The 21717-nt window shown below is 39.0% G+C and overlaps 1 protein-coding gene and 1 non-coding gene across 2 annotated transcripts in view; one reads left to right on the top strand and one right to left on the bottom strand.

Annotated features, from left to right (window-relative positions):
- MCU (mitochondrial calcium uniporter) overlaps positions 1–21717 on the bottom strand; it is a 789736-nt gene that overhangs the window by 251653 nt on the left and 516366 nt on the right. The gene's annotated exons all lie outside the window — the stretch shown is intronic.
- Positions 1203–1278, top strand: TRNAA-GGC (transfer RNA alanine (anticodon GGC)). Its single transcript has one exon. It is a non-coding gene; the product is annotated as a tRNA-Ala (tRNA).

The raw sequence follows: 21717 nt of genomic DNA, 5'->3' as shown, positions 1-21717 counted from the left end.
TTGAGAGAATTATTATGCCATTAATGTTTTGAAGTACCAGAGCTCATACATGCAGGAAACAAGATAAATCTTTGAAATATTAATCAAAATATCATTTGAAAAATGAAATATTTTTCAAATGATTAAATAGATCCAGGACAACTTCACAATGGATGCTTGAAAAACATAAAATCTTGTCAATTATAAAAATCATCTTCTAATTAATAAAAAAGATGCAAATATTAAGGTAACTTTTTAAGCGCAACGATTAACATTATTTGCGACCTTATAAGTTGCATCCCTTGTTCGGCAGTCCGGAATAAAATCATCACGTCATTGTAATTCAATATGCCTTTCATAACCTAAATACGCTTTCATTGTAAAGCAACATTGTGAAATTACTGGCTGTTACTTATTAGGAGGTGGGTCAGTCCACCCACTTATATTGCAGTGAGACACCATAAATTCACCTCCTTTTGAACTAAATGCATTCGTAAGACGGATTTGTCAGGCACCGTGGTTTTATGGCCGGAATTATATAATGAAGCTCTTAGGCCATAACACGATACATACAGCCGCCACGCTACACTCGAACGTTTGCCAGAGCTAACATTCTCTTTGAAGGGAAAGCATTCCTCGAACTTTGAACCTCTTCGAACTTTATCATTCTATTACGATACAATTGTGAATTGCTTTAAAAATACTCCAATTTTCATGAGAGTCTGATTAAAGGTACGCTTCGCCACAGTAAAGGCCGTCAAAAGAACCCTGGTACGACTGATAAATTTTGCAAGTTTTATTCCATTTTTGAATGGAGTAACAATGAATTTTCAAATATTCTTCTTCAAAGGCGAAATGAAATTCCTTAAGGTTAAAGGAGAAATAGACAATACACAAGAGGAAAGGACAGTGGTTAGAATTCATACAACATCATACAGGAAAAGAACAGTGCGTTTCGTGGCACGCATAGCCAGAAGAAAGAGATGAGCCACATTGGCCAAATACACATTCAAACACGAAATCCCGCCAAACGGCGAATAAATACTCATAGTATATACAGAAACATATATAAGGAAAAGGGATAGGAACACGTATAAAGTATCACGTAACACACGTAAAGTATCCTTTGGTGGGTGAAACAGCCCCCTGACGCCATCTCTTGGCTAAAGAATCGGGGCGCTTGGCGACATATAAGACCCACGGATCTCAGGGTAAATTACATATCCTCGATAGCTCAAGTGGTTAAGAGCATCCGCCCGGCAAGTGGAAAGATCCGGGGTTCGAGTCCCGGTTGAGGAAATATTTTTACTCTTGTGATCCGTTCGATTCCGCCTTCCCCACCTCTATTGTGTTCGTCCTTTATACGTGTTCCTATCCCTTTTCCTTATATATGTTTCTGTATATATGAGTATTTATTCGCCGTTTGGCGGGATTTCGTGTTTGAATGTGTGTGTATATATATATATATATATATATATATATATATATATATATATATATATATATATATATATACACACACACACACACATATATATATATATATATATATATATATATATATATATATATATATAAGCATAAAAATGCTGGCGATGAGAAAGAAATGGTCTAAGGCCGTGTAGCATCAAGAGGTATACGTACTTTCTAAAGAAGATACATCCTGTATATCACAAGACATTCTTGAGAAATTCCTAAATTCTTCTGAATAATATAAATGCCTCTTGCCATACCACTTTCTATCTTCTTCTCTTAAAAAGTTTCCTCTCTTTAAAGTCATCCAAAATGACACCAAATTCTTTTTACTGCAAATTTAACATTCTCTCTTCCATCGGAACAATCATCATACGCTATATCTTATAATCTCTCCTCACCCTTTCTTTTCCTCTGCGAAATCCACCCATCATCTCCTTTTTTTACCTCCACTTACATTCCGTTTCGATTCTTCTCTGTTCAGCGTATTTTATCCATCATACATTCACCACACAAGGCTCAGCAGCCTTAACTCACCCACTTTCCATAGGCCCAGAAATTACCAAGTTATCACAAAACATTTTAACAATCTCTTCCACCAAAAAATTATAATTTATGCCCTAATTTATAGTCTCCATTCAGGCACAAAGTCATTGTTTATCTATCAATCGCATCCGCTGCTTATGATATCGATATTGGTCGCGAAAACAAAGAACCCCGTTTATATAGGCAGCGAAACATTATCATGATCGGTTTTCAATACGGATATTGGTTTGAAGCAGACCTTCGGGCTATCCTACTTGTATCCAATCTTCTCATTCATTCACGGTGTCTGGAATTAAGGTCTCTAGACATGTTTTCCGATTAGCATACACATTAATCTAAAATAATTTATGTTAAATTTACTTTGCTGAGGGGCGGGATAACCTAGTGAGTGGGGTGTGCGGAAATTAACTCGAGAGAACTAGGTTTGAATCCGAGTGAAGCTGAAGAATACAGATTCACCCGAGCTGCGGTAGTTTTCGGTGATTGCAAGGAATTGGGTTCCCATAAAATAATTTATAACTTACACATTCCGCCGGCTCTGGCACAAGGTGAGCTCTAACCTCACCCATTAATCCAGCATTCCGGTTGGTTACTGTGAACGGATACTGTCTTACCAACCGCACCATCAGAAGGGTTTAATTAATCAAATCTCGGGTTGTTTACTGCGGTTTTTGCTTATTTTTTATGAAAAATACATTACAGATTTGATTTACGGGTCGTTTTCGAGTTCTAAGTAAAGACAAGTGTTTTATCGGGACTAAGGGGTAGTAGAGATGTGGTTAAACTTAAAATAAGCGGGCACTTTCCATGAAAACATGCTATAAATGGATGCGTCGTACATCCTGCAGCGTACTCACAGCTGCCGATAGAGTGTGACACGTTTTAAATGCTCGAAATACGTTGTGGGTAACATGAAGAGTTCATGTTAATTGTTGTCCTCCATTTGCATGACGCATTAAATGAGTTCGACATGTGGTGATGTTATGAAAATTTCATGCTCGAGGGTGCGACAGTTTAGAGAAGAGCGCACTGGCAGAATACTGTCAGGAATACTCTTGAATCAGTAATTCTCCAGTGGGCAAAAATGACCCGTAAAAAAGTGTTCTTGAAGGTCATGGAGTCTTAGTATCGGCGCTGTGATAATTGTGTAACTCTACACAGAGGTTTTGTGGAGACATAACAAAAGTTTCCACTTTTTACTATTGTAGTTTTAAAAAAAAATAATTAAGTTTTTGGAAGCGGAAAGCGTTTCGTATAATACATATAATTAATATAATTAGGTTACCTCTTCAATCACCAGCACACAAGAAATCACGCAGTCTGAAAGAAATTTAAAGCTTCGGCCAGGATATGACTCTCTCTCCTAAATACATGTGCGAATACGATTTTTTTCCTAACTCGATGAATTTCTGGCGAAGCTGTATTCATGGATGATTGAAATATATTTAATTCCCAAGAGGCTCTGCTGCAGCAGAAAATCTTCATTTCTTCTTTTATATCTTCGTTGTCGCAAATTCACGCCGAGAATGCACGGTCTTTACGCGGGTATGACGCAGATGAGGGCTTAAATCTAAACCCCTATCCACCAATGGCTCCCCTTCATTTCGACGGTGGAATTACAGCGAAAGAAAATCCGAAAGGACTTCCCGCATTAATTTAAGCCACAACAGTTCCTGGACTTTATGGACTCGGATAGCTGCCGACCTGGTCCTACAGGGATTAAGCCTGGAATTATATTAGGAAACTAGATCACAAAAATTGTATGTTGCAGCGTTTTGCATGAAAATCTTCGGACATTGAAAAAAGAATTATCAAGGAAAATTCAAATTCAATTAAAAATTACAGGGAAAACGTATTTCGGGGCTTTCATTCGCATATAAATTCGTTGACGGGGTGGCCCGCCATTACTGGATTTTTAATTTCAGGTTTTCAGTCGGAATAAATAGTTCGCCTAAGAGAAAAGTCATGAAATAAAACTTTTTCAAAGAATTATTAAAGATATATTTTAATGGATCTTCACTTCCAAAATTCTTGAAAAGTAAAGCAAGTAAAATGTCATGATAACTTTAATATAAGTTTTAACAGGACAACTAAAATAGCCCTCAATCCACCGAAATTGTGTGAGGCAGTAGAAGGTGCGAAAGCCCACAATCTTAGATATTTCGCCTGAAGGAACATAATAAAAGACTAGGACTAAGGTTGGATAAAAGCTACGGGAGGAAAGAATCCACGTATCTATCATCTCACATTAGATAGGTAGATCATAAAATGGGTAGAAAAAATGTTAAAGGAAAAAATAGAAACTGCTTAACCGCGAACATTAAAGAAGACATGGAGATGTGTTTCCGAAGACAGAATGCCATGGGGAACAAAACCTGAATTAGGGAAAAAAATGCATAAAAAAATAAATAGCCATGTAGGATAATATACTTATGCAGGAGAGAAACATGGTTGAAGGCAGAGAAAAGAAGAAATATTCACTCAATAAAGAAGTCAAAAAAGTCCGAAATTAAAACGGGAAAATATATCAAAGAGGATAGCAGTACGGGAAAGACGTGGTTGGGAAAGTTATTCCAAGGAAGTTAGTTGAAATCATATTTCACAGCAGGGAACCTGATTGAAGACTCAAAGAAAAGGGTGGTGAAACTTATCATGTCGAGCGTGAAAGGTAACGATGGAAACCGTAGGTATTGAATAGAAAATGAGCTGATATTGGGGTAATTTTAAGTGGGGACATTGGCATAAACGAATAATACATAACAGAATACAATGAGTGTAATGCTAGATATTAAAACGGACATAACGAAACCACAGAGGAAAATGCAAGGAAGGAAGGAAAAGTGAAATGCAGAGGCGGCGAGAGGTAGTGGAGTCTGATCGAAGGAAGAATGTTCGGAAAGCGAGGCAGATGAAGGAAAACTATAGTTACAGCAAGAGATTTGGAGGGAATTAGGAAGAGGGAGGAAAAGCGGAGTAATATTTTGCAACGTAAGCGCAATTAACCAAAAAGAAAGCACGACAAATAACAGTTGTCATATCCACATGTGCTGTGTTGATCATTAAACAATATTTAAAAGAAAAATATCACAAATCATTGTAATAATTCAACCCGAGAACTTATCAGGATAGAACCTAAACCATTGGAATAATAGTAAGAAAATTGTTTTCTATAAGTCCCAAGCAATAGTCCGCTATAGTCGGTCAATTTATACATTTTTTATTATAGTTTTATCAGATCGTTTTCAAACTTGTCGTCCAGGGATATGGGAAATGGCGTATCATTTTATTCCAAGAGTATTAAGACGTGGGGGTCCCCTTCCTGCAGAGGGCACGAGATAAACCATTGACAATGACGAGATGAGAAGAGGATTACAGAGAGAATATTGTTTGCTCGGGGCTTGTGAATAAAGAATAAAATGATATTGCGCTTCCAGAAGCGGAGAGACGAATCTGTGAGAAACAAAAAGACGGCAGAGACGGAGATGCGGCAGCGGAAGAGGAGATGGAAGGGAGTCTGGAGGGAGAAGAAGGTTATGGATGAACGAGCGTGCCGTTCTCTGACTGGAGAGATTTGCAAATGCGAAAGAAATGTCCGGGGGTGAGGAGAGCCAATTGACACGGATAGCTCGAGGGGAAAACATGCAGAAAGTACTTAGACGCGGGGATCAAAATGGAGGGGGTTCTTTCTGCAGAAGCCACGGGAAACGAGAACAGCATCGGGCCCTTAAGCCGACGGTGCGGATCAAATAGGTGAGGCCTTTCTTGAAAAAAATATGAGACCGGGATTTTATCCTGTGCCCGCGGTGGAGGAAGTAAGCTTTTCATGAAATAAAATCAGGCGCGCAGACCATATTCGTCCCAAAATAGGAGTATACTGCAATTTCAGGAATATATCCACTTTTTCTCAAATTTCGGAGGTTCTGGGACCAATAGGGAACAGAAATTTCGATCACAGCGTATTGTCGTGATCACCTAAATGCGCCTTTTAGCGGTTCCTACTTTTAAATTTTGGTATTACAGTATATTAATTCAACAACAAGTCTTTGTTTGGCTCAATCAATCGGCAAAAAAATGTGTTTTCACGATTGGTCTGATATGACAGGAAATAACATTTTGTAATTAATAATAAAGTGTTGTAGCCAACTAAACTTGGGATTGAGCGGCAAAAAATATTTCTATTTTCTTGTAAATGACTTGGGGAAGGAAAGAGGAAGCAGGAGATTGAATGCGAGATGAAATAAGCTAGAGGTATCCTCGGCTCATTAGAAGCGAAGCGGATTTACAAGAACCAAATACAGTTTTTAACCTTTGTGCTTAAGATTGCAGAGACTGACGAGTACGCTTTTTAAGTACCCAGATATGCACCATCTCGCGGGTTCTCATTAAACAGCATAAAGGTGGGAACCCGCGAGATAGCGCATATCTGGGTCCTCCATTCATCGATACCTCCCGGACTGAATCAAGCTCACTGAATCCATCCAATAGCCGCCTACATATTCCCTCCCGCCCCCTGTATGTTTCCTATTCGTCCGTTACCTCTACTTCCCTCACCCTTCCACCACACATATTCTCTCCGCTCTCCCCGGCATTACGATGATAACGGTCGATCCGTCGAAACGTCAAAACTACATACAAATGTGTCTTTTCTTTGTCTTTCTATGCTTTAAAAATCAGGTATATCAGTGTTTTTATATAATTGTGCGTCGCCAAAGAGGGTTTCGAGGAGATATATATATATATATATATATATATATATATATATATATATATATAAGGAAAAGGGATAAGAACACACCCAAAGGACGAACTCAGAAGAGGTGGCAAAGATCGAGTGGTTAAGAGCCTCCGCCCGGCAAGTGGAAAGATCCGGGGTTCAAATCCCGGTCTAGGAAATATTTTTACATTCGTGATGTCCTGGATTCCGCCTTCCCCACCTCTTCTGAGTTCGTCCTTTGTGTGTGTTTCTATCCGTTTTCCTCATATCTATTTCAATGTGAATGGAAACACATGTACGTATTGTCCGCCTTTTGGCGGTATTTCGTGTTTAAATGTGTATATATATATATATATATATGTATATATATGTATATATATATATATGTATATATATGTATATATATATGTATATATATATGTATATATATGTATATATATATGTATATATATACATATATATATATATATATATATGTATATATATATATATATGTATATATATATATATATATATGATATAGATTAAAGATATAGATACATATGTTCAGCGTGAATTCAAGGAAATGCCTAATGATTTAGAAGACTTCAGAATACTAGGTGATCCCACAGTATAATATTTAATGCACAGACCAGGTTTCGCTGTTTTGTGACATTTTCAGGTGAGGTTACAAAAATTATCCTCAGATATATTTGATCAGCCGGAGTTCATTGAAACTCCACGTTTCTCAGGAGCAAGATCACATAGAATATCCTACGCGGAACGTTCGCCCCCACTGCCCTAGGTATGTCATAGCTAGGTGATGTATTTCCTCGATTAAATTTTCCTATCTCTCGGAAAAACCGATGCATCAAAATACCATAGCAAGATACATCGTTACGCTCCTCCGGCTCTCTCAACCCCCAAACCTTAGGGACCGTATCCTCGCCCCACCGAGCACGACCTCCGGCTGAGGCGGCCATTCCATTCCTCCCAATTTCTATCCCACTCCCCCTGGCACTTCCTCCTAGAGCGTACTACACATGAACTTCCGCTGCAATAATCTCCACGGTGCACGAATAAGAGAAAAAACGCGCCCTCCGAGCATTCGAACGCGTTCCTTTCATACCGCATTCGCCCGCGAGAAAAAGGAAAGAGAGAAGGCGTCAATTCCTAGCATACGTGTCGTCGTCTCTTCATCTCCTTATTCTGACTCGTCGGGGAATATAACCCTCGGTAGATAGGGCACGCCCCAATCTTCACCCGGACGACTGCGAAGGGTGAGGGTGAGCAAGGGGAAAGCGGGGAGATGAAGCCAAGAGAGAAACATCGAATTTTACCCTCCCATGCACGGTGGTTCACTCCCCTACCCCCTCCGAACCCTTCTCCATGCATCCTCTTGGCATACCATCTACTCTTCTTCCCAGGTTCCCATTCCCCAAATTCTCCTTCGAATCGTGTGTGTGTGGCGTTATCCGCTCCCCCAAATCTGAAGATGTTTTCCAACCAGCAGAAGGAAATAGATGATGTTTTCCTTCTTCCGATTCCACGACCGGAGTTTCGAGAGCACCAGCACTTCCTTCATTCACATACCTGTATTTCGCATTACCTGCTCCGGGAATTTACCAAATAATGGTTTTATACCTCTAGGGGATCGTTACGCAAACAATAACTGCTCCTATGCTGGCATTTAAATGAAAGGAGATGGCTAAAAGGCCTATACTCTCACACAATGACGTATGTTAATTAATGACAGCATTCATTCTAAATTTTTAATTGAAAAGAAATTCACCATAGGTGGTATGTGATACTACATGGTGCGGCAACATACCTTTCTTATTAAAAACGCTATTAAAAAAAGGAAGTTATATTGCTGCTCCCTGTGCTTAATAAAGGAGGCACACATTTACTTTTTCAATACACTCTGAGCGTATTCAATCGAGGAATATCTTCGGAGTCGTGCGAAATTTTTACCGGGTTCAAAAATAAATTTCTTCTTTGAATGAGTACCATTGATTAAATCAGCAGGATACATTTAATCGGCAGGGCAAATGATCAATCATTTACGCCTATAAAACGTAAACTAATCGAAAACACAACTAGCGTTCTCGATCTGTTACTGTAGTTGTTTTACTACCTTGCCGCTAATGTACTGCCAGACGTGAGTTACATGAACCTGGTCTGTTTAAGGAAGAATTAACGTTCACCAAATTATATTATTTATCCTCCCAGCTTTGTACTGAATAGTTACCTCACGAACGTTTTAAATAACGACCCGTGATTGGACCTTATCATATGAATCTAACAATTAATCCTCAGTTACATCGACAGAAAATTTTAAAAATATTTTCGTGGCACATTTACCGTATGCTTGAGTTTAACGAGTTATTCAACACAATGTAAGAGTACTGACGTTATCCAAAATCAGTGAACACAATTGAAGCCGGTTCATCATTCAAATTAGCATCAATCTATAGGTTATATCATTAAATTTTAAATGAAACATAATAAAGCTGAAGTACTTTTACTATAAGGCTTTATTTTTTAGTAATGAAAGAGCTTCCTGGATTAAGAAGGACCTTTATATATAGGTTGCTAAATACATACATTATATATATATATATATACACACACACATATATATATATATATATATATATATATATATATATATATATATATATATATATATATATATATATATATATATATATATATAAGAGAAGGGTACCACAACGGGATCCTCTTTCTGCAAAAAATACGGAAGAAATGAGCCTAAAAATACATCATATTAGGACGGGGACAAGGGAAGAAGGTTTTGAATGGACAGCATTTATGGCAGGGATTCTGAGTAAGGAAGAAAAGATTAGTGGAAAGTTGAATATAGAGCATGCTTTTATACGGCGTTGAATCTTGGTCTCTGAAACATGATGATGGACGTTGATTGGAGGATTTTGAGGCGAGAGTGTACAAGGATGGGCGAGGTAAAATGTACAGAAAAGAAAACTAAAGGAAGAGGAAGAAGGAGGGGAAGGAAAGAGGGCTGTTGAGAGAAATGAAAAAAGAAGGAAGGTAAGATAAATAAGCATCTTGATCAGTGATGACAACTGTGATTTAGGGGAATTTGGCAAGCCAGGTGGGGAGAGAAAAAATTTACGCACGCTGGACAGAATGAAGGTAGATAGAATGTATGCAGAATGTGTAGAACAGTTCACTGTTGTGAAATGAGTTAGGTTGCGTCTTGCTGGCCGAGGCTAAGAAATAAAATAGGAGTACATATTCTAGGCCCATCCAAAACCTACGTTCTATGGAATAATACCATATAATAATAGCAATCGCAACGCATGAAAAGTTCCATTTTTGGAGGGCGCAAGTGTGCATGAAAATAGATGAGAAATTCCATCTTTAGATGATTTATATATTACGGTCAGTGTGTCATATATTCCGCCGCCTCCTAGGGCATGCTGGTCTCAGGTGGTCGACAGACCATTGAAAGCATCTGGGAAGTATATTTCCCCGGAGAATGCTGAAGCTTGCGTAAAAGGAAGCTCTAGGCCATCCATTGAACCGATATTATGATAACTGTGAATATTCAAAGCGAGAGCCATCCGCTTACTGGAAATAAAAAAAATTACAGGCAAATTGCATAAAGTAAGGCTATACTTTTCTATGCCATCTTGCTGTGATAGGCATGTTTAGCCTAATGTTTCAACATAGTTCTAACTCGCACTTTTCTGTATTCCGCAGCTGTTTATATCGGAGGGCTATGTTTTAAACTCTTGAATGCCATTAGTTTACTTTAAAAATAGGCAAAGATTATTCCACCTAAAGCGTTTGGTGGCAAGTGCTCTCTCTTAATAGGATGGAAACACCATTCGCATGCCAAAAATGAAACGCACAATAGGATATCATATTGGCATTATATTAACACTGATTCGTGATGAAGTCGCACAAACAAGCCCAAAGGTTACTCTGCAATAAGTAATTAAATTCTAATAGGCACATTTAATTGTAAAAACAATGTTTACATAAAGTCACCACCTTTCAAATAAGAATGTTGATATTCTCCGTGGAGCTAACATTGAAAACAGGCAATTGTTTTCTAGATGACTTCGTGATTCATGCGCTTTATGATAAAAAACTTTAGTTGGAAAAAAATCAGATGGAAACCCAGCACAGCAAATTAACCTGGGCCATGCAATAAAGATTTTAATTTGGAATTACTACGTATTCTGAGTTCTTTAAATTGAATGCAAATAGTATTATTACGGCTTAGTTGCTTTCTAGATTCAGATTTTTTCAGGCTTCAGATGAAAATGTTCACCCTATAGCTTAAAATCATTAATCGGTATTTTTTAGGCATCAAGGTACTATTCACTGAGATTGTACCTTAATTCAACACGACATGATGTTTGCAACAAAAGAAATAATGTTAATGTTTTTTATAAGTATGTCACATAGAGCAGGTCGACAGATATAAGCAAATTTCTAAGCAATAAACAAATTTTAAGACTGATTCCCGTTAAAAAAATAAACTCTGGACGACCCAGTACTGAAAAATTGAAGAGTCCCTGGCCATCCTTTATAAGTACTCCATTAGTCTTGCACTAAAACAGTAACAGGATTTGAGGAAAAGCAGCTACGCATTATAATACCCGCTTCCTACCAAGATCTTTAGAATTTGAATGCCAAATCTCCAAGTAAAAATTCGAAATCCTTCTCCTTTTACGAATAACCTTCACTATGAGTGGGGAAGTATCTGCACAGCGGAAAACGGGATAAATGTATACTAAGACGCATGGGAGCTGACAAGAAGTAGCAGGGCGATGGAACGGACCGGACTTAAGGGCCGAAAAGGAGGAGCCCTTTCAGGAAACTTCAGGGACGACTGGGGGCGGTGGCGAAGACGACCGCACCCAAAGCCTCGGCAAGGGAGACCGAAAAAAAAATAAAAGAGTGGAAAGGTTCGACCAGGGGGCGCTTCAAGATACGAATGGGCAGTGTTGCATACAAACCCAGTACCGTCCATGTGGAGAATTATGAGCAGAGGAGGGAAACATTTAACGCTGAGAAGGATCCTAAGATTTACACCATCAAAAGGTTACACGCATAAATTCAGCTACGAAGATTTTCAAAGGTTTCTCGTCATGCCGCAATAAGTAAAAAATCAAGAAATGCGTAAAATGTGTAAAAAAATTTGCAAAAAAACAGGGTCGCCTAAGGGGCTTGGAACATCAGGTTTGAAGGCAAAAAAAGCAATCGCTGAGAAGAGGGATCTCGAGTCTCCACCCTGTAGACAATTAGATAGTTAATTAGTTTTTTATGCAGAGAAAAATTAATGAAAATCGCGATTGTGTGAAAAGAGGGAATAAAATTTTCCTTCATTTTTAATTAACTGTTGAGTTCATAAAAACCAGACTAATTGTGCCAGGACGGATCTTTGCACCAACCGAGTTTTCGCGCGAAAACGCCGAATCTCTCAATATCCGGCTAGTGAGAAATAATCATGAAAATCGCGAAATCCAAAACAAACTTCGAGCTGATAGCCGTTCTTCACTCGGCTAAGGCAAAATGGAGGTTTTAGAGCGAAATTTAATTTCGCATTACCGTCTGATTCGCATGGAAAAGACGCTGCGACGAGTCCTGGAGAGTCGTACTCGAAGACTAAACCAACAAGTCTCCCGATCACACGACGACCTTTTCGACGCCGACAAAACTATTTTTAATGAACTACGAGCCAAAATCAAAGTAAACAATGCCAGTAAAACTATTTATTAAACTGCAATTAAGGTACATTTTCGTAACCACATTTATTTTGTCCTCTGTAGCAAAGAGGAATCTCCATAATTGAATTTACCGATAAACCTTTCCATGGCTACGATGCTCACGTCGTGTTGACAGAAAAAAAGAAAAAAATAATAATAAAAATATCGATTCCTGCCGCTCCATTGGATAACAACTTTAAAGAGCTGCGAGAGAGCATTTTCCGTAAGGTTTTCCAGTGCTAAAAGTTTTAAAAATTCGACCGAAAAACTAATGTTTCCGTTTCATCTTTAAACCAATTCTATAAACCGGAGAAACTGTGATTGGCGTTTGGCATGGATTCTAATTATCAAATGGGATCCAATGAGTGTGTTATGAACCCCAATAACGCTCACGGACCCGTTATTGATTACGGAGAATGACGAAAAATATAGGAAAAAAATATTGAAAAAAACGATATATTAATGAAAAAACCTCATCTAAGGGCACGAAATATGCGAAACCTACCCTTCCGACCTCGCAGGTCCTCTGAGACGCCGGGTGAATGGGAGGGCGAGGCGAAATACGAAGAGGGATGGGGTTCGAAAGGGGAGGGGCTTTGAGGACGAGAGGGGGAGGCAGCAAGAAGCGTGCTTGGATAGATCGTGGGGATTAAGGTATGGGAGCAAGTTGAGCAGAAGAGGGTAAGGAAATTGGTGGGAATGGGGAGAGGAGGAGGGTGGCTGGGAGCAAGCGCTAATGGGTTAGAGGTCACACCCAACGAGGAGGGAGCTCCGCCCCCAAGAGCCCTCGCGGCCGGCTGGCCTCTTTTTTTTTGGGACAGATTCTTTTGATGTACCTAATCTGGATTTTTTATTCGCTTTGCCCTTTTCCACGGGTAAGATGCTAGCCCGTCACGAAGGCCACGTCACATACATCGATGGTTTAAGAAATAATATTTAAAAATAATCCCACAAACATTTTTATATTTACATTTAGGCTAATATTGACATTAACGATCCGCTTTCCATCGAGCCCTCCATTCGGCTGATACTGAGGTGATATTAGAGATATGCTACTTAAACGAAGAGAAAACCTAAAGGGAAAATGAAGTAAGTATTTTGGGAAAAATTATGAAAAATCCATATTTATTTAAAATGTCAAGATGAAAGATTGAATAGTTGATATGAGCTTTGTTTTGAAATGTGTAATTTTCAAGTTATAATACCCAAGTTGGATCATAAAATATAGCACAAGAAAGAAGAAATAGACTAGTCAGATAAAAGTTAAAAAAACAGATAATTCTGAGAAAAACGGGAAATTAAGTACTCAGGGACTTTTTTGTACGTATATAAGATAAGAGGGTCATCCGGAAAGTAGTACCCGTTCGTGCCGCATGAAGTGCTGACGACGCTAGTAGCCGCTGGACGAGGTCAGATAGCTTCAGTGGCTTGTCTGCCTTCTCTGAGCCAAGTTGCGTGACGCTAGCATTGCCTGTGTTGTTTCTGTGATTGTTTACAATGTTTAAAAAAATTGAGAACGCCGCCAGTTGTGAAGTGAGGGCAGTGATTAAATTCCTCAATGCAAGAAACGTTCGCCCATGTGATATTCATCGCCAATTAAAGGAGGTGTATGGAGACAATGTAATGGACGAGTCGTCTGTTCGGCGGTGGTGTCGCAACTTCAACATGGGGAGGGGGAACACACACGACGATGAGCGTTCGGAGAGACCGTCTGTCATTACAGACCAACTGGTGAGCTCAGTTGACGAATTCGTGAGGAACGATCGGCGCGTCACAATTGATGACATCTGTGAGCATTTTCCCAATGTTTCTCGAACAATTGTTCATGAAATTGTTAAACACCATCTGCATTATGCAAAAATTTGTGCAAGATGGGTCCCTCGCGTATCTCAATGAGCTGGCGGCGAAGGACTATGCAGCAGGAATACAGAAACTTGTCACACGTTATGACAAATGCCTTAATTTGCTTGGAGATTATGTTGAGAAGTAGTTTAAAGTATCCTCTTTCAAATAAAATTTTTTATGTTTGTTAATATTTACTTTTGTGTCTTTATTTCACGAACGGGTACTACTTTCCGGATGACCCTCGTATTAACATCAAAACCTTGTGCACCAAATTTTTGTTAAAGAAATAATACATGGCAACATATTACATGTATCCAACATTCCGATACTAGGTAGAAAAGTTCAATATTAGAAAGATACCCATCAGGTTCGGTTTAATACACGTAGTCGTTTTTTATGTATCGGAATTTTAGTGGATTTCAGAGAATCGCTCTTTTGATTAATATGACTGCATACTATTTATAAAATGCAAAAAATTTGGAGTTTCATTCATTCATTCATTCAAACTGCTATGGTAATTAGAGTTAAGACCATGAAGACAAGGCATTACATTTGTACACCAAAGGGCATGTGACTTCAGGATTCCTCTCTGAATTTCATGCCAAAAATTCAGTAAGTATTTTATTCTAAGATGGAAAAAAATGATTTATGCATCGCTTCAAATCACAATTACCGAATTCTAAGATACTGCGGGAAATGCTGTAACAATAACTTTCAACTGAGTAACATTATCTTAAATCTTGGTCAAGACGATTTATTTTTACACTATGTAACTGTTGCATCACAATTTCGATATAATTAGATTCAAATCTAGTAAGCTCTTTAATATAATTGATATTTATTACTAAAAACTACACAATCTATTATTATCATTATCAGTAATACTAAACTTACCGCAGTATTGTAAAAACGATCATAGCATTCGATTGAAAGAGTTGTTCACAACACGGTTATGAACGAAAGGGAAGACGCTATTGTACTGTCCCAATCGAAACGAGAATGCGAGGATAACGAATGATAGCGAGAAGAATCGATTTAAAGATCACACACATGGATGCCAATTTCACTCTTAGTGTAAAGGCAATCTATTAAACATTTTATGCATTTATACGCAATACATAACATGCCTATTAGGGCAAGGATGAAACGAAATCAAAATTTTTGAGTCAGTTTACCAGCGAATTACAGTGATCGTTCAATAGATTCCATATTTTCATTTTCTTTACATTAAAACAATTAAAATAAGAGGCAAAGTCCTCTATTTATAAACTCATGTATCTCTTCGACCGAAGAAAATGTGATTACTAAAACTCTGATATAAACAGATCGATTTAATAACTTACAATAATAAGTCAGTATCATATCATGAGGAAATACATGTATAACCTAAAAACAACTACCAGGAAATCACGTTAATCGAATTCCATTATGAATAGCATAAAACAAATTTTCACACGAGCAATCCATAAAAAATTAGTCAGAAATTAACACAAATATAACGCTTTTTGATACGGAACCTCTTTCATGGGTCACAAAGATTTCCATGGGGACTGAAATGTATTTCGCATTTGAAATTTATCACTGTTTCCGTCCACGATTCGCGAGAGTTACGACTCAAAAGCGGTTATTTGTACGTTTTTCAAACGAGTACCTGGACTTTTATCTTCCTGCCTAAGAGCATGATTTATACACGAAGAAGTCGCGGCAAAATAGAACCTGCAGCGGCGTGATAGTGGAATGAAAACTTCGCCCATTCTTTCGCGTCGATCTAACAACAACACATCCACACGAGGACTTCGGATTCCCGTAGCCTCTAATAAGGAGGGGATAAGCTGGGCGTTTTCTTTATTTTCACTTTTTTCAAGTCGGCAGGAGTAGAAGCCGCACGTTCTGCCGTTCTCAGCTGTTAAGACTGGACAACCAGAGACCAGGATTTTTTTGGGTCAAAGACGGGCCCCGAGGGGAATTTTTGTGTGCATATTTTGGTTCTTTTAATTAACATATTTCGACCGCGTAACTGTAGAGAAATAAGAGCCGATATTTTATTTTCGTACACGCAAAGGAGGTGAGCATCATATCAGCATGAAGGAACGGGATTTGAATCATGAACTCCTTAAACCTGGTTCGACTCCGCGCGATAATTTGAATTATACCTCATGCGAGGGATAATTAGACTTTGGCTTATAACTTTAAAAACGTTATCATAAGGATAGTTCAAAAGTCAAATAAAATGAAACGAGGTTTAGTATTATCTCCCATCTTAAATGGAGACTAAATTTTAAACTGGCATTTTGTAATTGTATTTGTCGAATTATTTATTTATTTATGGACCGGGGTGGACACGTGGTAGCGTGCTCAACTTTCTTAGCTCGAGAACATAGCATGGAGAATTTTCAGGCTATTTTGTCGGAAAATATTTACCAGCGGTTGACAACATTCACACGCAACACAAAATGACTTCACTACTGAGAGGAAGCAGCTCTCAGCAAAAGGCATTGATGGCGTAGATCAAGGAGATCGGTCCGGCATCAACCGCATTAGTCTCCCGAGGAGATGCAGCCCTATACACCACCTATTTATGACATGATAGCATCCTTCCCGGTAAAATATTCCGGAGGTAAAATAGTCGTATCTCCGGGTCTGGAAAGAGTGCATCGGTCAGGAAAGACGGATCCAGGATAGGGACATGGAATCTAAGAGCTTAAGGGGTGAGCAGAAAGCTGGAGAACACCAAGATAGAAATGATGAGGCTGGGAATAGACATCCTGGGAGTTAGCGAGATCAAGTGGACGGGAGCGGACGACTACTGGAGCGACGGATATCTAGTTATATACTAGGGAGACGACCGGAGGATCGAAGGCGTTGGCATCGTATTGAAGAAGGAATGGGGCAGAAGAGTGAAGGCCTATATTGACGTACAACGAGAAAATTCTGATGGTGAAGCTGGAAGGATATCCCACAGATACCGCGATCGTGCAAGTATACATGGCGACGGCTTGCCAGACAGAAGATGAAATAGAAGAAGTGGACGAACAAATGGAAGAAGTCCTCGGACAGGTGAAGGGGAAGGAAAATCTCATCATCATGGAAGACTGAAACGCAGTTGTAGGAGAAGGAAACGAAGAACGAAGTGTCGGAAATTTCGGGCTGGGAAAACGGAACGCCAAAGGAGAAAGACTTGTTGAATTGTGGTCGAATGAGAAGAATATGGTATTAGCTTATACCCTAACTTCGAACAATATCGACGCAGGAGGTACACATGGAAGATTCCAGGGGATATCGCAAGATACCATATAGACTAAATACTTGTATGAAGAACTAGGTGAAGAGCAAGAGCTATATAAGGAGCAGATATAATAGCGATCACAACCTAGTAATCACGGAGAGCCAAATTCGCCACAATAAAATTATGAAGACCAAACAAGAGCCAAGATGGGACTAAAAATTGCTGGCGGTAAAATACAACAGAGAAATATTCGCCTCGGCCATTGACAGCAAACTAGGTGATGAAGGAAAAAAGAGCAGTGAAGAGAGATGGGATGAACTGAAGAGGGCAATAGCAGAAGTTACAGAAGAGCAAATGGTGAGAAAGAGAGCCGACACGAAGAAACCATGGATCAAAACGGAGATAAAGGAACTAATAGAAGAAATAAGGAAATACAGGAACGCCAGGAATGATGATGAGGAAAGGCTCCACAAGAAGCTTGAGAACCAAGTCAACCGAGAATGCAAAAAGGCTGGGGAAAATTGGATAAACGGCTGCTGCGAGGAAATCAACGAAAATATGAAGAAGTGGTACACCGAAAACGCATACAAACTGGTAAAGAAACATTTCGGACAAAATAATATGAAAAGCAACAGCATCAGGGATGTAATATGATATACTGATAGAAGCTGAATATATTGGCAGTAGATGGAAGTAATACATTGAAGAACTCCACCAAGGTCCGAGGCCACCGGAAGAAAACCTGATGAAGGACGAGAGTGAAACGGATTATTTAAACCAGGGCCCATACATACTGAGGAGCAAATTCGATAGAGCAGTAAAATACCTTAAGAAAAACCAAGGTCCTGGAGAAGACAAAATAGACGGAGACATCATCAAGGCACTCGGAAACAAAGCCAAGGACAATCTGTATGGACTAATCAAAGATAGCTACAAAGACGGACGACTTCCTGAAGACTTTCCAAGGAGTGTGATGATCGCGATACCAAAGAAGACGAGGTCAGAGAAATGTGAGGAACACCGAACCTTGAGTCTTGTATCACATGCATCAAAAGTATTAACGCGAATAATAAGTCGAAGGATGGAAAGGAAAATTGAAGATAGCCTATCGGAAAACCAATTTGGGTTTGGGAAGAACAGAGGAACCAGGGAAACCATACTCTGTCTGAGAATCATGATAGAGATAACAATACATGTGAACAAGCAACTGTACGTGGCATTCGTGGACTTTGAGAAAGCCTTCGACCATATGGAATGGAACAAGATGTTTGGACTGCTGGAAAAAATCGGAATAGATTACAACGACAGAAGAATAATATATCAGCTATATAAGAAGCAAATAGTCACAATGCGAATGAGAGACGAAAGCCATATAGAGGCTAAAATTTACAAAGGAGTAAGACAAGGATGCAACTTCTAACTTGAATTGTTCAACGTGCAGCTGGAGCAGGCAATAAGAGAAGTACAAGGCATCGGATTAAACGAAATTAGGATCAATGGAGAAGAGATAAACATACTGAACTTCGCCGACGATATTGCAATGAAAGCAGAAAACCAGGAGGATCTTCAAAGGTCACTATACGTACATCTACATCTACCTAATATCCTGCAAGCAACCACAAGGGCGTGTGGCGGGGAAACGTATTGGATCAAGTTTTACAAAGATACAATATGAACATAAATAAGACGAAGTCTAAAATATGGAAGAGAGAAGCGGAATACAGTAGTCATAGTGCAAAAAGAGGGCCTTCAAAATTTCGACTCTCTTAAATAAAAGGACATATTGCGAAACGAATTTACAAATATAGAATTACCAAAATTAACAAACGTTTTCAAGTGAATAAATGTTTGAATATCTCGCTTCCTTTCATGCCATTGACTGGTAACGAGGGCGCATACAAGTTGTGAGGTGCAAAATTATAGAGTTGTCACAATTCCTCATACATGATATTGCCAATTTTCTGCATTTCCCAGCCAAAATTTTTTCCACTAAAACAGAGGGACAGAAAAAAACGAGCGGATATTGGTCACAACTGTTTGCTCTATCAACAGATTATTTATCTCAATATCACTGCAGAGCAATCACACGCCAAAGGTGTTACAAAAGTACTGTGTATTAACAAAGGTTTTAAAACCGTCGGGTAAAAATTATATGAATGAAGGTCACAGAAATATATCTTTATGGTAGCGTAAAGAACGTTTTCAACTTAACACGTTCTCATAATCATTTATCTTTGTAATTAATTCGATGTCTTTGCGGATCATAACGCTAATCCGAGAGTGGAAATAGTACTCCCTCGTAGCTGCATACTTTACGTACTAAAAATTGATACGCGAGATTGTTCCCATGACAATCTCTCTTCAAAAAATAAACTTTGCCCCCAAACCCTTTTCCATTGCTCCTTGAGGCTTTCCACAAAAACCTAGTTGAGCATAAAAATGACGCAGGCAGCAAAGGCAATAAACGGTGAGGACCCCAGGCATTCGATTACCGGGACCTTATCTCTGGCGTATTGGGATGGGCTCGAAATCGTTTTATTTTGACGTGAGAAATAAAAGAGGACGGTTTCATTCAGTGGAGTACAGTTTAAGTGAATTAACGAACTTTTAAGTACACAACTTATTCGCCTGCCACCAGTTTCAACAATTTGGTCATCAAGGCTGACGGCTGTCGTTTGGCTACAACCCATTACACGTACGTTAGATTACAAACAGATTTAATTATTGCTTCTATGCTAATTGCTCCATTTCTGCAATTTTCGTCTCTCACATATCATCGAATATTTTGTGCACGAAAAAAAATACTGGCACACTAAAAAGAAATTTGGACAGTATCTGACGTCACCCATATACAAGAAAGATTTAAACTGAAAACCAGTTATGCTAGATAAGAAAATGATAAACCCTATCTACATATATTTTCGTTGATAGAAAGAGCCTTTCTAAATTCCACGGAGTGTTGCTTCTCAGAAATAAAAGTGACATAAGTGGAACCCCTATAATAATGGTGAACCTAAAAAATCCCCAATTCGTTGAATTCAATCTACCCAACTGCAAACTACGTTTCCGAACTTCAAAAATAGAATCAATATTTTTTCAGGTGAAGTATGTATGGTTCCGAAGTCGGTATGTTCTTGGGTGTATGCTGAGGTTGTCAATCAGCCTATCACTCAGTGTTATACCTTTAAATGTGGAAAGCGTAGAGTGTAGGATATGCGCCTATCATATGAGTCAATCTCACTCTTACACGATTTCACTATTGATTATAATCGAGACGGTAATTGATGTCGGCTGATTTCTAGGTAATAACCGATTGAATTTGATTATTTTGACTAATATTCCGATCGAAACCGTCATCAACGTAATGACACAATTTATGTATTGTTTCGCGAGTTTGATAAATTATTCTCAATTTATAAATAATTAATTAGATATTTTTTCAGTTCAGCAGCAAACTCTGTTGCTAACTGAGTGTGATAGTCCAACGAGTAGTGCTGGATTACTAACCGGAGGGTCCGGGTTCAATTTCCGGAGACGCCTCTGTGCACGCTTAACGATTCACCCAAGCTGTGCGATTTTTCGGGTAATATTTCTTCCTGGGTAACCCAAGGGGGACGCAGGGAAAGGACCTGCCCACACTCCACTGATGTGTGAAATTAACACGCCGTTGGGCTTAACCCTTGTTAAAGAAATACTTTAAGTCCCTTGAAGCTGCCGATAAAAAAAATGTTTTCATTAGTTTTGAACGCGTAGACACGATTCGATTCGCACCTTGCGAGTTGAATCGATTTCCAAAATTTCGATTCCATAAAACTCGACTAATTATGAGAAAATTCCTTTCTGTATCTCGCTCTTTAGTCACTAATCCTCTACACAGCAGGTGTCTTCATTTAGATATGGTGACGTGGGTCATTACCGAGCACAAGCGGGGTTGATCAAAGCGAAAGGTGAGACGCAAGAACTCCTCCCGCAACATGAATTTTCTGAGCGATTCGAGCCTATACAATGACGACGACTTGGGTGGTGGGGGAACAGTTTCGAGAGCATGGAAATATCACTGATGTACCCCTCCCCACTGGGTCACATGACGCAGCCGCCCTCGCAAAAACCCCCAGTGGGTATCGAACGCTCCCTCCGCTCGCATTCGACCCCTTACCACATCTCACCTTCGCAGAGTCATTTGGTGGCAG

This window comes from Hetaerina americana, unplaced genomic scaffold, assembly GCF_022747635.1.
Source record: "Hetaerina americana unplaced genomic scaffold, ioHetAmer1.1.p SCAF_15, whole genome shotgun sequence".
NCBI classification, from domain to species: domain Eukaryota; kingdom Metazoa; phylum Arthropoda; class Insecta; order Odonata; family Calopterygidae; genus Hetaerina; species Hetaerina americana.
Note: the sequence above shows the minus strand (reverse complement) of the source record. Positions and strands in the feature narration are given on the sequence as shown.